Below are 14062 nucleotides of genomic sequence, written 5' to 3'. Positions count from 1 at the left end.
GTGTGTGAAACTGCATAGAAATAGCATGTGGATTGTGGAAACATTTTTGTTTTTCCATATGGGGGTAAGATAAGATACAAGATACGACAATTTACAGCCTAATCTCTCCTCAACATATTTGGATATGCGCGTCGCGTGGCCTGTAATCTACCGTAACAAAATGCTGAATTAAATCAGCGAAGGCATAGTCTTATGTCATGCAATTCGGCAATTATGGAAATTATGGTGGAAAAAATAAGCCCTTTCTAAATATCATTAGGACCCGTTAAGGAATTACGGGGAACATAGGTATAGCCGAACTTATGGCAGATTGTGAAATGCCTCCGATGGAGGGGCTGCTGGAACGACCCAGACGCATAGAATTGCAGTGCGGCTGTAACTTTCACTGCAACGGGGAGGGCATAGGGACAGGGTGCATCAGTCCCCAGCTCATCTGCCTGGAGATGGCAGACATCTGTCACAGCCTGACGGGTCAGGCGTACGCCTACATCCCTCCTCACTGAGGGAGAGATAGGTCTGTCTGGGCCAGTAGGCCCTCTCCCCCCCCCCCCCCCCCCCCCCCATGCGCGTGTGCTGTGTGTTTGTGTGTGAGCTGCAGGCTGCTTGGCACATGCGCACTGACCAACTTGTCTGATTAACTTGTCCGACAGGCCTGCTATTATAGTAGTAAGATACTGTGTAGTCTAGAATGGCCTTCCTAGTCTTCACACTTCTCTTTAGTGTTATTTTCTCAATTTCTGACTTGTGATGAGTCACTTGACATTGTAGTGGGCTGACATCCGAATGAAATGTGGCTGATCTTTCTATCTCTTTGACAGTTTTGCTATCGAGGTCGTCTCAAGTGTCGATAAAGATCTGTTTTAGCCATAGTTATTTCTCCTCTTAAATATGCACATACATTCTTGATACGGATTTCGATGGTACACATGGTCAAACTAGTTCTATTGGGAAAAAAACAAAACAGTTTTATGTTGCTGCTTGTGTAGTGAGACACTATTAACTTAGTGAAATAAGGCCTTTGTCTCTGTTGCGGCTGCTTTACATTTAACACTGCAGCTTTACTTTAATTGGTTCGCTCGAGGTCTTGAGCTCGAGGTCATACTTGTCATTTCTTAATGTTCAACCTCAAACACATCTGGGTATGTTTTCTTTCGTCCTCCCCCTCTTGGATCGTGTGTGTGCGTGTGTGTGTGTGTCCTGTGTGCACATGCTTGCTTAAGGCATGCATATTGTCTTTGTACATGAATAATAATTAGCCTGGCTCTGCCAATCAGCGTTATTTATATTAAACTTGAAACTAATTTCACACTTTCCTCTCTCTGTAATTATGTCAACATCTGCTGTGAAGCCAAGCTGCACGCATGAATTTTAATATCTGCCTCGCTTTTTTTCAATCCATCACAACTATAGAGGGATCAACAGAACAGATATGTCAGGTTATTTTTTTTATTATTTGTTGGCAATATCTTATCTGTCACTTATCTTATCTATGGGTGAATATTAATGATTGGGCTCTTAAGTACACACATGAATACAAGCATTATCCCAGTGATATGTGATTTTATATCTTTCCAAATGTACATTAATACATGGTCATTTATTACTATTCATTTATTGTCTTAACATGCATCCAACATGTTTTGCCAGCAAAATATTGAACCACATAGTTTATAACACAGGTAGTTGATTAACCAATATTTCCATCAAAAAAGTGTCAACCCTGGATATACAAAATGTGGTTGCTTTGCCCTTGAACTACACATTTTGATGATAAGAATTGTTTGTATCATTAAGTAAAACTACCCAAATGTGAAAGAGGCCTTTTCTGGGAAGCAATATCACGTGTGCATAACAACCAACCACGTGATCACGGCCGTTTTATTCACTGTATTCTATTCATCAATAATGATGCACTGAATAAGATGCTTTGCTGTTTCCATCGCTCAGAGCCGAGAGAGCGAGGACAGACTCGATCTTGGCTGGTAATCACATTTAAAGAACACTTTAATATCACTCAGACAACGCACCGCCGACCCCAGCAGAATAACAATTCATCCGCAGCACAACAATATCAATAAGCGGCTACGTGGTAGAGATCATCTCTTCAGAGAGGGCAATCAGGGGCCTCCACACAGCTCTGCGGCCCCCGTGATTTAAGTGATTAGGGGGCCCCATGCGGTGAAAAGAAGGAGCCTGCCTTCTGCCACCGTGCCTCTCTTTATCTCCATGACACCTCATAACAAGTGTTTAACGCGGCACCTGCTAGCGGCCAGCACCACTGGGCCTTAACAAACCATGCTGGGCCAGGTCATTTGCCTATTCATCACAAAGAGAGAGAGAGAGATGAGTGAGAGGTTTTTACCTGCCACAGATCACTGCTGTTTCTGTAGGGGATGCTCTAAAGGAAAAATTTAATAAGCGGAAGATGGAGTAGGAAGGATGGATGGATGGATTGATTGATAGAGATTTATATATATATATATATATATATATACACACACTGTAGATTGATAGCAAGATATGTGTATGCATGTGTGCATCCGCATGTGTGAGTGCATGTCACGCATATCCTCTCGCATATATATATATCAATCATATCCAATCAGATGAAAGCTCTATTTATTAGCATTCCAATCCGGGGGAGGTTCTATAGATTAGTAGGACTGAAAAAAAATACACACAACCACAAAAAAAACACACCTACACACACACACACACACACACACACACACACACACACACACACACACACACACACAAATACATACACAGGGCACATTCAGCCTTGCTCTGTCCATATGGAATCCTTAGTGCCGAAGGGAGAACTCACAGGAAATAGACACAGATAAGCAGATTTTTAAGGTTTTGCATACATCAATTATCAGCATAAACCTTAGTAGCAGTGAAGATATCGCTCACTAACATTTAAATAATAAATAAGTCTTTCTCCATAAGTCTAGGCTTTGTGTCTAGGGTCATGTGTCTTCTCTGACGGTGCTTCTGAGGGTATCAGACTATTAAGCACACATCATCCACACCAAACACACGCACAACCTAAAACACACACACATGTCCAATCAAACATGCATAAGCACACGCACACGCACGCACACACACACACGCACACACAAACACACACAGCTGAGGTTGAGAATACGGGAAACCACAGGGGTTGGGTTCAAATACCACTCCACCTCACAGGGGAGGATAGTGACCTTTCTAGAAGCACACAAACACACACACACACATACACACACTGCCCTTTCACTCTCCCTTCTACCCCCTTGTCATCCACATTACAGTTTTATCTCTCTTCCTCATCATTTTCTCCTCAAGAGATGTGAATGTATACTTAGCTCCTCATGCCCCTCCTCCTCCTCCTCTTCCTCTCTCCCTTTCCAAGCCATGTGCTCCGCTGCACGGCAGCCAAACAGCCTGAACTCTCAGCTCCTTGGGAGTCAAATAGTCAAATAGTGCTTCTTACCTACCGCCGGTAAGTTACCACTCTGAACCAAGGTTTAGAAGAGACAACTAAACACTGGGATAGCGCCATTTCTGATTATCAGCAATTAGCTCTGGGGGTAGAGCGGGTTGGCTGGTAACCGCAAGGTTGCTGGTTCGATCCCCGGCTCCTCCTAGCTGAGTGTCGCGGTGTCCCTGAGCAAGGCACCTAACCCTAACCCTGCTCCTGACGAGCTGGCTGTCGCCTTGCATGGCTGACGCCGCCGTCGGTGTGTGAATGTGTGTATGAATGGGTGAATGTCAGGCAATATTGTAAAGCGCTTTGGGTGGCCACTGGTTACAGAAAATGCGCTATATAAATGCAGTCCATTGTCCATTTACCATGACCTCTAAGGACAGGGAGGGAAGTGGAACTAGCAAACAACTCCACTCAGACAGATGGATGGATGTATGGATGTATGTATGTACGGAGAAATAGTTGGATAGAAACATGCAGATAAATATATGTAAAGATAGAGTGATAGAAAGAGAGAGGGGAGCAAATATCTATCTATAGATGAACACAAGCTTTATATTGAATACATTAATTAATTGAGTATTTCTGCCCTGCAGCACAAGATGACGGTTCTGCCTCTTGTCGTTCTTCCTGGTGAGTATCTCGGCCCTGCAGCAACCAGGTGATGGTTCTTCTTCTCCCAAGGTCTGCAGACATGGCCCTGCTGTGCACCCCGTCTGTCTCCCCGTCTCCCCCCCCTCTCCACCCCGGTGCCTGTGCCCCCCCCCCCCCCCCCCCCACGGCCCTTAGCAACTCCCTGTGATGCTTTATTCATAGGAAGGAACACAATGGGGCTCCCGGGGGCCCCTCTGACACCTCCTCAGCAGGAGCCGGCTGACGGGGGCCTGGTGGGTAGTCTGAAAGCGCCCCCGCACAAAAGACAATCAGAACTCTCTGTTTTTATCGGACATTATCACTCTGCCTCTCCCTGTGGCTCTCTCCATTATCTCCCCGCCACTCTCTACCGCTATCTGTCCCTCTCTCTCTCCTTTGTCTCTCTACCTTTCTTTCCATTATCTCCCTGCCTCTATCTACCTCTCTCTCTCTCTCTCTCTCTCCCCTTTATCAATGTACCTCTATTCCATTATCTCCCTGCCTCTCTTTTACCGTGATCACTCATTATTGCCCTTTCTCTTTACTTCTCTCTACCTCACTCTCCATTATCTCTCCACCAGTCTGTCCATTATCTCTTCACCTCTCTCTCTCTCTCTCTCTCTCTCTCTCTCTCTCTCCAGGTTTATTCCTACTGGTAGAACAAAGGGGGCAGCGTTGACAACAAAAGCTTGGAAGCAAGGAGAGAGAGAGAGTGTTGGTAAAGGAGTGGGAGGGTTAGAGGCCTGGTGTGTGAGTGTGTGTGTGTGTGTTTGTGTGTGTGTGTGTGTGTGTGGGGGGGGAGGTAGGGGGAGCACCTGTTATTCCTTCACAAGCAAGGAAAATGCCTTCTGGTCCCAGCAGGAACCATGTATGTGACCTGCATGTGTGTGTATGTGTGTGTGTGTGTGTGTGTGTGTGTGTGTGTGTGTGTGTGTCTGTGCGTGTGTGTGTGCATGCGTGCGTGCGTGCGTGTGTGTGTGATGAATAATTTATCATTCATTAGGCAGAGAGGATGTGAAAGAGTGGATGTGTGGGTGATTATGTATGTGTGTGTGTGTGTGTGTGTGTGTATGTGTTTGTGAGTGTGTGTCTGCCTTGTGGCTGCCATCTGGCTTCACGCCATCGGAGTGTCACCTTTCGCAGACTGACGTGTGTGTGTGTGTGTGTGTGTGTATACGTGTGTCTGTGTGTGCGTCTCTGTACATGGTTGTGTATGTGTGCATGTATGTGTGTGTGTGTATGTTGCAGGAGGATTTGCCAGTTTCAAAAAGGTGGGCAGGGGGTAAGGTGTGGTTTGGGTATTTTTCAGGTATGTATGTGTTTGTGTGTGTGTGTCTGTGTGTGTTGATTTGGTCACTGTTAACGTCAGGGGTCCAAACCCAGAATCTTTTTTTCTGCATGTAAAAGACCTTAACCACTGGACACGGACCTGCTGAGGATGGTGTTTTATATCAAACAGCAGACCAAACACACAGCCCCCTTAAAAGGGGAGGTGTTTCCTGATAGCCGATTCCCCCCGGGCTGCTCTACAGTGAAGATGTTTGATAAGAGAGCACATTGGAGGATGTAAAATATACTGAAGCAGGGGGCTTGGACCTCACCTTGCACGCACGCACGCAATCACGCACGCGCGCACACTCCTCCTTATCACACCCCACACTCCCTGGGATAATGGCATGACTTGTAAGTGTTGTGTGTGTGTGTATGTGTGGGAGTTTGTGTATGTGTGAAAAGAGTTTAAGGAAGCAAGTTGTGTATCTAAGGCGCTGCCCACATGGATTTTTGTGTAAAATGCAGAACGTCTTGCACGTTTGGGCCGACCGTCCAGATGGACCCGGAGTTTTCGGTGCCTGCAAACTCACTATTTTGAACCCAGGTCCCAGGGTGATAAAAGAGAAAAAACGGCCCCCTGCGTTTTCGTGTTAAGGCTTAATTAACACGAAAACGGCCCATTCCGACTGTCGTTGGCAGAAAAGGCAGTCGGACCGATTTGGTCATGGCCGATTCAACACGTGCAACTGTACTATTTGCACTATAACGTGCAATGTACTATTAAAATGTAAGTTTTCTCTTTTCAAAACGCCACCTCAAGCATTTTATTAGCCGGAGAAGGAGGGCTGGGCAGCTGAAAGGAGCCGTAGTGAAACAAACGTTGTTTCGGCCGGGCCTCCGAGAGGGCTCAGTGCACGGCTCCGTTAACGTCTCGTGTCCGAGGTTTTTCCTTTTACTTAACATGAATGACGTTGATGGTTTTTATGCAATGTAGTGACTTTTTATCACTTAAAGTCACCGATGGATTTGTAGACTGGTTCAGCTGTTGGACGCGTGCACTCAATAACTCTCACGTTTCTCTGCTTGTGATCATTACCATTCACCATTTATTGATCCATTTATTCAAAAGATCCAAAGACAAAGAACGGGTGCATTACAGTATCATGGTCAAAAGCTAATATAAACATTTCAGTTGCGTTGGTATATCATTTTCATTTGCTTGTTTAGCTATGCTTGACAGTTAACAATGTTGGTGTATTACAATTCATTATGTGGGTAGGCTACTCCAACTTCGTTGCGGGTCGATATGTACAGTATGTAAGTAATGTAACCCTTTATTTTAATATAAATTATTGATCGCATTTTTCGTAAATAGTTAGTTGGAAGGAATCTGTTTCTTAAGCAATAACATTGAACTGTATTTTTTCTAGGCCTACTTATATTTACTATGTTGTTGGTGTTATCTGTTATATGGAGCAATCTTGCATATTTCTGAAGTTCCCAGATCAATAAAGTTCTATCTCTTTTATTAAAATGTGTTGCTTGCTGTTTCCATGGCTTATAATAGGTCCATGGTTCCATGTGGGTCATTTCAGACTCCTTCGCTTCGTGAGTTCCCTGGGTACACCAGCTGATGGGTCTGTGTATATATTTGGTCATTTGATTCTCGTTTCAGAAACAGAAAAATATATTTAAAAAAAGGTCAAAAAGGGGCAAAGAAATCTAAAATAATAATATAAACTAGAAAATGCATTTTCTGCAGAAAATGTGGTGAGTGCTGTAGTGCAAAGTGAGGTTGAAAATATGTTTTAGTAAAGCCACATAGTTAAAGACGTGAAGAAATGTTAAATGGCTTAAATCAAGTGAAGGGATTTGAACAGAGTCTAAATGGAGTAAACAATGTAAACATGCACACCATTTAATTTTTTAAGTGAAGTGTCAGCTAATGTGATCAAGTTTGATTATATCTGAGATAAAATATAGAATAGCTGAGCTGTTCTGGCAATTTCCAGCCCAACTATACACAAGAAACCGCCCAATCAACCAAAAAAACTGCCCAAAATGTATATTGCCAGAAATCCGATAAATCATATACTTCTGCAATGGCAAATGCACGAATACATACCTAAACGCAACCTGATTATTAACTATGAGGTTATGTACAAGAAACCCCTCATCTATCTTTCATACACAAACCTCACAAGGTCTGTGTAAAGAACACACTGACAGCAGCAGAAAATGGGTCTTCAATGAGATGAGTCAGATGACGTGAATACAAACACACAAAATAGGCATGTAAAAGACCAATGGTGAGCACGATAAACACCTGAATGCAACCTTATTGACTTAATAACTTTTATGTTATACACACACACGCACTCCGTGTGCAGGGACACAGCCACAGAAAATGTATGTTTGGTACATGAGCTAAAATAAAATAACCCTCAAAATATGTCATGCATGAAATGATCTTATATATCCGTAGAACTTCAACTTTAAATAATCTAACAAGAACTTAAAGAACGTAAACTGGAAAAATATGTCCAGTCAACGCCAGCTCAACTAAACAGAATCTCCTTACGACTGGCCCAGAGGTTTGAGTGACAGATCTGACGGCCCTCCCTCGCCCCGAATCCTAACACGAAACTGCATAAGTCCGTTTTTATCTGAATCCACCCTCAGAGGTGGTTTCAGAAAAGTGTGTAACTCAATCAGACCAACTGGAAATATACAAAGCGGGTAGGGAAATTGAAACTTAAACTGTGATTCTGAAAAAAGTATAAATGATATTGAAATTCTGTTTTTAGATTATTGAAGTGTGTTGATTTGTTAAACGTTTGAACAAAGTTTAACGATAAAAAATTGACCCAAGTTACGGAGTCTGAAGTAGTTGAAGGGTCTGACTTCCATTGTAAAAAATAGTATTTTAAAAGTAGAATATCTTAAAGAGTATAAAATATTTTAAAAATCTGAAAAGAAGCGTGCGATTCCAAGCTAATCTGAACATTTTAAAATTGGAATGTTGTCTCTAGGTGAAAAATTGAGGAAGGAGATGGGTCCCAAAGTTTGTAGAGAATAATAAAGAAGAAAGAAAGAATAAAACTTAAGAACAATAGTTGAGCGCTAATAATAATTGTTAAATAATAATTTGCCCAGATGGCAGGAGTGTCATTTAAAGATCACATATAGAGAATCATCAGGGGGGTTAGTAACTTATACTTCCATGGTCGGTAAACAATGCAACTGTGCTCGCTCAGACCTCTCGCTTATGATGCCACAATGCTTACAATGCTAGAGAACGAGAATATTACTACATCCGGAATGTCATGCACTAGGGCGTGACTAGGCTCCCATAATGCGGAAGCAATTCTCTCCTTGATGTTGCCCTGCGCCACTGAGCAGTTTCCATAGGAATGAATGGGCGCCATGTTTCAATCCTTTTCTTTATAGGTCCATGTGCGCATGCTCCGCCTCCTCTTCTTCTTTTTTTTGGTGAAGTTCTGTAGCAGAAACAGCACCACACATAGGCCTGGAATATGTACTACAGTGTTTCGACAGCTAGATGTGTTTTTGCAATGACTCCATCATTACAGAGAACTTTCTGCCACTCTGCTAAGGAAATTAGGGGGGGGGGGAGATTGTTTTTGTCCGTGTGGATTGTTTGTGTCTGTGCAGGGGCATAGGAATGAGTTTAACATTGGCGGGGACACATATCAGAAACTTGACAGATCCGTTAATGGTTTGAACAGAAATAAATAATAAACATTCACAAATATATTTTATTCTACTAAAAATATGCATTTGTAAAGGTAAAGGAAAACACATTTTGAATGGCAGTAATGAACTGATAAACATCAACCCATTCTTTAATTGCAGGCCTAATCATCCAGTTTTGTAGAATAATAAATAACATGGGAAGAATATTGATCAAAATTTGAATTAAAATTTTCTGAATACATTTTCAAAATTCTAAAAGTGTATTCTAATCATTCTAAAAATGTGTTCAGATTCAAAGCCTACATCCTGACAAGCAGAGCCTGGACAAGCCACCATTGCTATTTGTCCTATGGGTGTTATTCTGATATTGAGGCAAATCATGATCACAGTCCTATAGGACTACTGCTCACAACAAAGCTAATGGGGGAAAAAAAATCATAAATGTTTTTGGTAGGCCTATTTACACATGTAAGAGAAAATATGAAAAGACATTGAATGAGTGTTGTGTGGGACTATCTATATTTTTATGAATTAGCCTGAAGCTTTAGAAATTTTTGAACAAAGCATAGTTGTGTGTGTGTGTGTGTGTGTGTGTGTGTGTGTGTGTGTGTGTGTGTGTGTGTGTGTGTGTGTGTGTGTGTGTGTGTGTGAGACGTCAACCTCAAAGAGCACAGAGACAAACGCTCTTCAAATTAGCCTACACACATTTGTTTGAGGAGTGAATTTGCTCCAATATCGTTTTGTTTGCTGACAGCCTGCTGCTGTGGAATTGCGGACAGGTGACATCAAATTGGCAAATTGGCCCGTGTAACAAGCAAAGCCTTTAAGGTGGGAACGGTCTTGCGGTTCCTCTCGTCAGTCCAAGTATTGTTCATTATGGAAAGATCAGCTCAACGGGAGAATTAGTGCCAGGCAGACACACGGCAAACGGACAAATTAGACATTTTTGTACGGAATCTCCCTGCTTCTGAAATGCGCGAACATCTCCGCCCAGCGCTCGTCGGCTGGGTGGACGTCAGACATTGTGCAGGTTAAATCGAGCAGCATTCCACTGTACGGCCGTCCCTGTTGCGTGTGCCCTCACACATTGTTGAGACCATATGCTGGATGCTTTAATGTTTCTATGTGTTTTTTCGGGCTATAATAAGACCACGTTGGCTATGTAATCGCGGATATGGGGCCATTTCATAGTGGTTGGGTGAAACCGGGACAACCCTGTTGGGGGCACAAAACACCATTCAGGGGGCCGGTGACAAGACGCTGTGTTGCGCTTTCAAAATCAAATCAAATATTTTTCTCCTCGGGGTATAATCATTTTTGGGTGGGACAAATGCGCCTGTCTCCAATATTGGAGGGGACACGTCCCCCCCCCCCCCCCCCCCCCCCGGTTCCTACGCCCTTGTGTCTGTGTGTGTGTTTGTGTGTACACCCATTCTGTAAAGGCTGCTACACACTGGCCCAACCGTTGGCCAGTGTGTAGAAGAGATAGAGAGAGAGAGAGAGAGCGAGAGAGAGAGAGAGAGAGAGAGAGAGCGAGAGAGAGCGAGAGAGAGAGAGAGCGAGAGAGAGAGAGAGAGAGAGAGAGAGAGAGAGAGAGAGAGAGAGAGAGAGAGAGAGAGAGAGAGAGAGAGAGAGCGAGAGAGCGAGAGAGCGAGAGAGAGAGAGAGAGAGAGAGGGGGGGGGTGTGAGGTTTATGCTCTATCACCAGCAGCATGAACAGAGTCATCAGGCCTGGTTGTGTGTGTACGGAGGTAGAACTTGGCCTGCAATCCAGAGAAGATAGTAGGTGTCCTGAGGCCAGCTGGCAGCCTGCCCCCCCCCCCCCCCCCCCCCCCCCCCCCCATCTGTGGAGCCTGAAGAGTGTGCTGTAATCTCCAAGAGACACAGCTCTGCCTGGGACAGATTTACACCAATACCGCCAGCTGGATGGGCCATGGAGGAATAGATAGAGAGAGGTAGAGAGAGTGGCAGAGAAACACAGAGTGAGAGAGAGGTACGGCGCAATAGGGACGGAGGGAAAGATGGGGAAGGAGAGAGAGAGAGGTAGCAAGATTCAATTACAGTTGTTTTTATGAAATGTTGTGAATCTCCATGCAGTGACACCACAGATGTATGATTGTCACAATTTGAACGCACAGAAATTGAGATTGAGAGGAAAGAATGCAGTTATTTGTATGTTGTTATTCTTATAATCATACTTATTTATATGATTTATAACAATTACAGTACTATTGACATTAGTATTGGTACTAGTATTAGTATTGTGTGTGGGAGCTCATACCAGTTTGACAGGTCTGAGGTTGTGTGTGTGTGTATGTGCGTGCACATGAGGGTGTGTGTGTGTGTGTGTGTGTTTCAAGCAGTGGTTAAAAGGCAGTGGAAGCTGTGAGCAGATTAATAAACAGGAGGTAATGGCAGAAGGACTCCATATTTGTTTTTTATCTTAAATGCTGCTTGTTTGTGGGCCCGGATGAATATTGACTGTGAAATTGGGATCAGGGGCGACATACGCCAGCGCACAGCGTTATCGGAGGGCTGCAGGCGGGCGAAGCCCCTTATCAGCTCGGCACAGCAGCACGCAGACACTCCAGCCCTTTCAAAGCACTGCGGCTCCTTTGTATGTGTCTGTTTACCTTTCACTGGCTTGATATTCCTATTAGACCCTCTGCCTGCCTCCCGCGCCACACTCGCTCGCTATCTCTCGCTTACACTCTCCCGCTCTTTTCTGTTGTTCCTCATGCCCTCTTCTTCTCTCTCTCTCTGCAACTTTCTCAGCTCTCTCTCTCTCTCTCTCTCTCTCTCGTGCTCTCTCCCTTTTCCCCCCTCTCTTTCTCCTTCCATTTTTCTCTTCGGCAGTGTAGTTATATCTATATATCCTCTCTTCCTCTCCTTCTCTTTGTGTTGCTCCTCTCATGTCTTCCTCCTCTCCTCTTCCAACTTCATCCTCTCCTTTCTGTTTGAGTTGTGTGGACTCTGGCAGTGTGTAGATACGATAGATGGACATTCCAGAGAGTATGATGGAAGCTATTCTGCATGCCACTACTGACATATCCCATGCGTGGTTTATCTCTGATCTGTCTTGCAACTCTGGACAACGGTTAAGTCAAAATCACATAGTACTGTGTGTGTGTGTGTGTGTGTGTGTGTTTACACATTATACACACATTCACCAAAACAGACATTCCTTCTCCAACGGTGGTGCCAGACAGTATCGTTGTCTTGGTTGGCCTTAAAACTCAATTGACCATCATCATTTAAAAAAGACCATTGCAATTAAGGGTTCGTCGCAAAACAAAGAAATGACAGGTACTGCACAAGAGACAAGGACTGAGCACTCGTTTGCGAGATCACATGATCAATTGCTCAATTGGTCAGAAGTTTAATTATCACGTCTTATTGAATTTTTTAATCAATCTGTCTTTTTTGTATTTATAAGAACATAAGCTATAGAAACATGAATAATTAAAAAGTGGGAAAATGTATTGATATTTAGTTATGTCTGATTTAAAATATATACAGTAATATATATATATATATATATATATATATATATATATAAAAACTAGTCTGGGAGAGGAGGGGAGGAAAGGAAAGTGGAGGAAAACATTGATATTTTACTCCTACCACGGCAGGAAAGTACATTGCAGTGTAGTCATTCTCATTACTCTGTTTTGTATTTATCTTTCAATAATGTTCTTTGTACACAATCCGTTTAGCGATATTCAACAGTACTTTAATGGTTTTACTCAATTACTTCAGTTAAAATATTATATATGTCAAAAACCAAGCCTTTATACTATTCTTGTAGTAATAATAATCGAACAATGTAAAGTTCTGAACTGTTTTCATATCACAGCAGGTAATCATGCAGTCCACCTCCCCGCTCTACTCTTCAATACTGAGACAAAAACTAAATTATGGAGCTGGATATAAGAGTTATCGAAGACCCTACACTTCTGCGCACTAATCAATATAGTAAGAGTCATTTTTCATCTTTAGCATTGACCCTGCCACACTGCAATGGGCTGTCAGTCCAATTACCCAGCACACAATTGATTTGTCCTCACAAGATGGCGATTGGTTTATGCAAATCAGATGAAAGAGAAGCATTCCCTTGGATCGCCTCTCCAAAATAGAGAATTAATGAGCAGCCACTGGCTAACTGTGCCGTCCTGATCTCTCTCTCACTCTCTGTCAAACCGTCTTTGTTTCTATCTCTCTCCAACATTCTCATTATTTCGCATTCACTCTCCCACTCTACCGCCACCTCTCTCACTACCTCTCTCCCTTAATCATTCTTTCCCTTTATCTCTCTTTATCTCAAGTTATCTCTGCCCCTCCATCATTCCCTCATTCTTTCCATTTCTGTCTCTATCCATGTGACTGTATCCTACACACACAAAAAGACACAGACACACCAACACCATCACACACACGCAAACACAGACACACACACACACACAAAACCTATGAATGCATGCTCTATGGTCCTATTCACCGACATGGAAATCATTTAATGTGGAGAGAGAGAGAGAGAGAGAAACTCCAGACTATTAATAATCCTTCATGAATATGAAATCATGGAAATGTTTGTCCCAGGGTTATACTTACTCTGTCCTGTCTGCTGCTTGTTTATTTATTTCATAACTGTGATGAATATAACTGAATATTTTGATTTAGGAGCTGCACAGAATCCGCCACTATAGGCTTGTAATTGGAGTAACATTCCAGCATATACTTGTTACGTGTAAATAACTTATGTCATGGTAACCCAGAACACAGAACAACACACACACACACACACACACACACACACACACATACACACATACACACACACCCTTGCCTCTAAATGTACACAGTTGGAGACCTTGGAGAGTGTTCGCCAGCCACTCCAATCATTTTCCTATAAGAAAGAATTTTGTGTTGTGGTCACAGTCACATGAATCCTGTTTTCAGATG

Source organism: Micromesistius poutassou, assembly GCF_964030765.1.
Source record: "Micromesistius poutassou genome assembly, chromosome: 12".
NCBI lineage: Eukaryota > Metazoa > Chordata > Actinopteri > Gadiformes > Gadidae > Micromesistius > Micromesistius poutassou.
The sequence above is the reverse complement of the archived record's forward strand: the minus strand, read 5'-3'. Positions refer to the sequence as shown.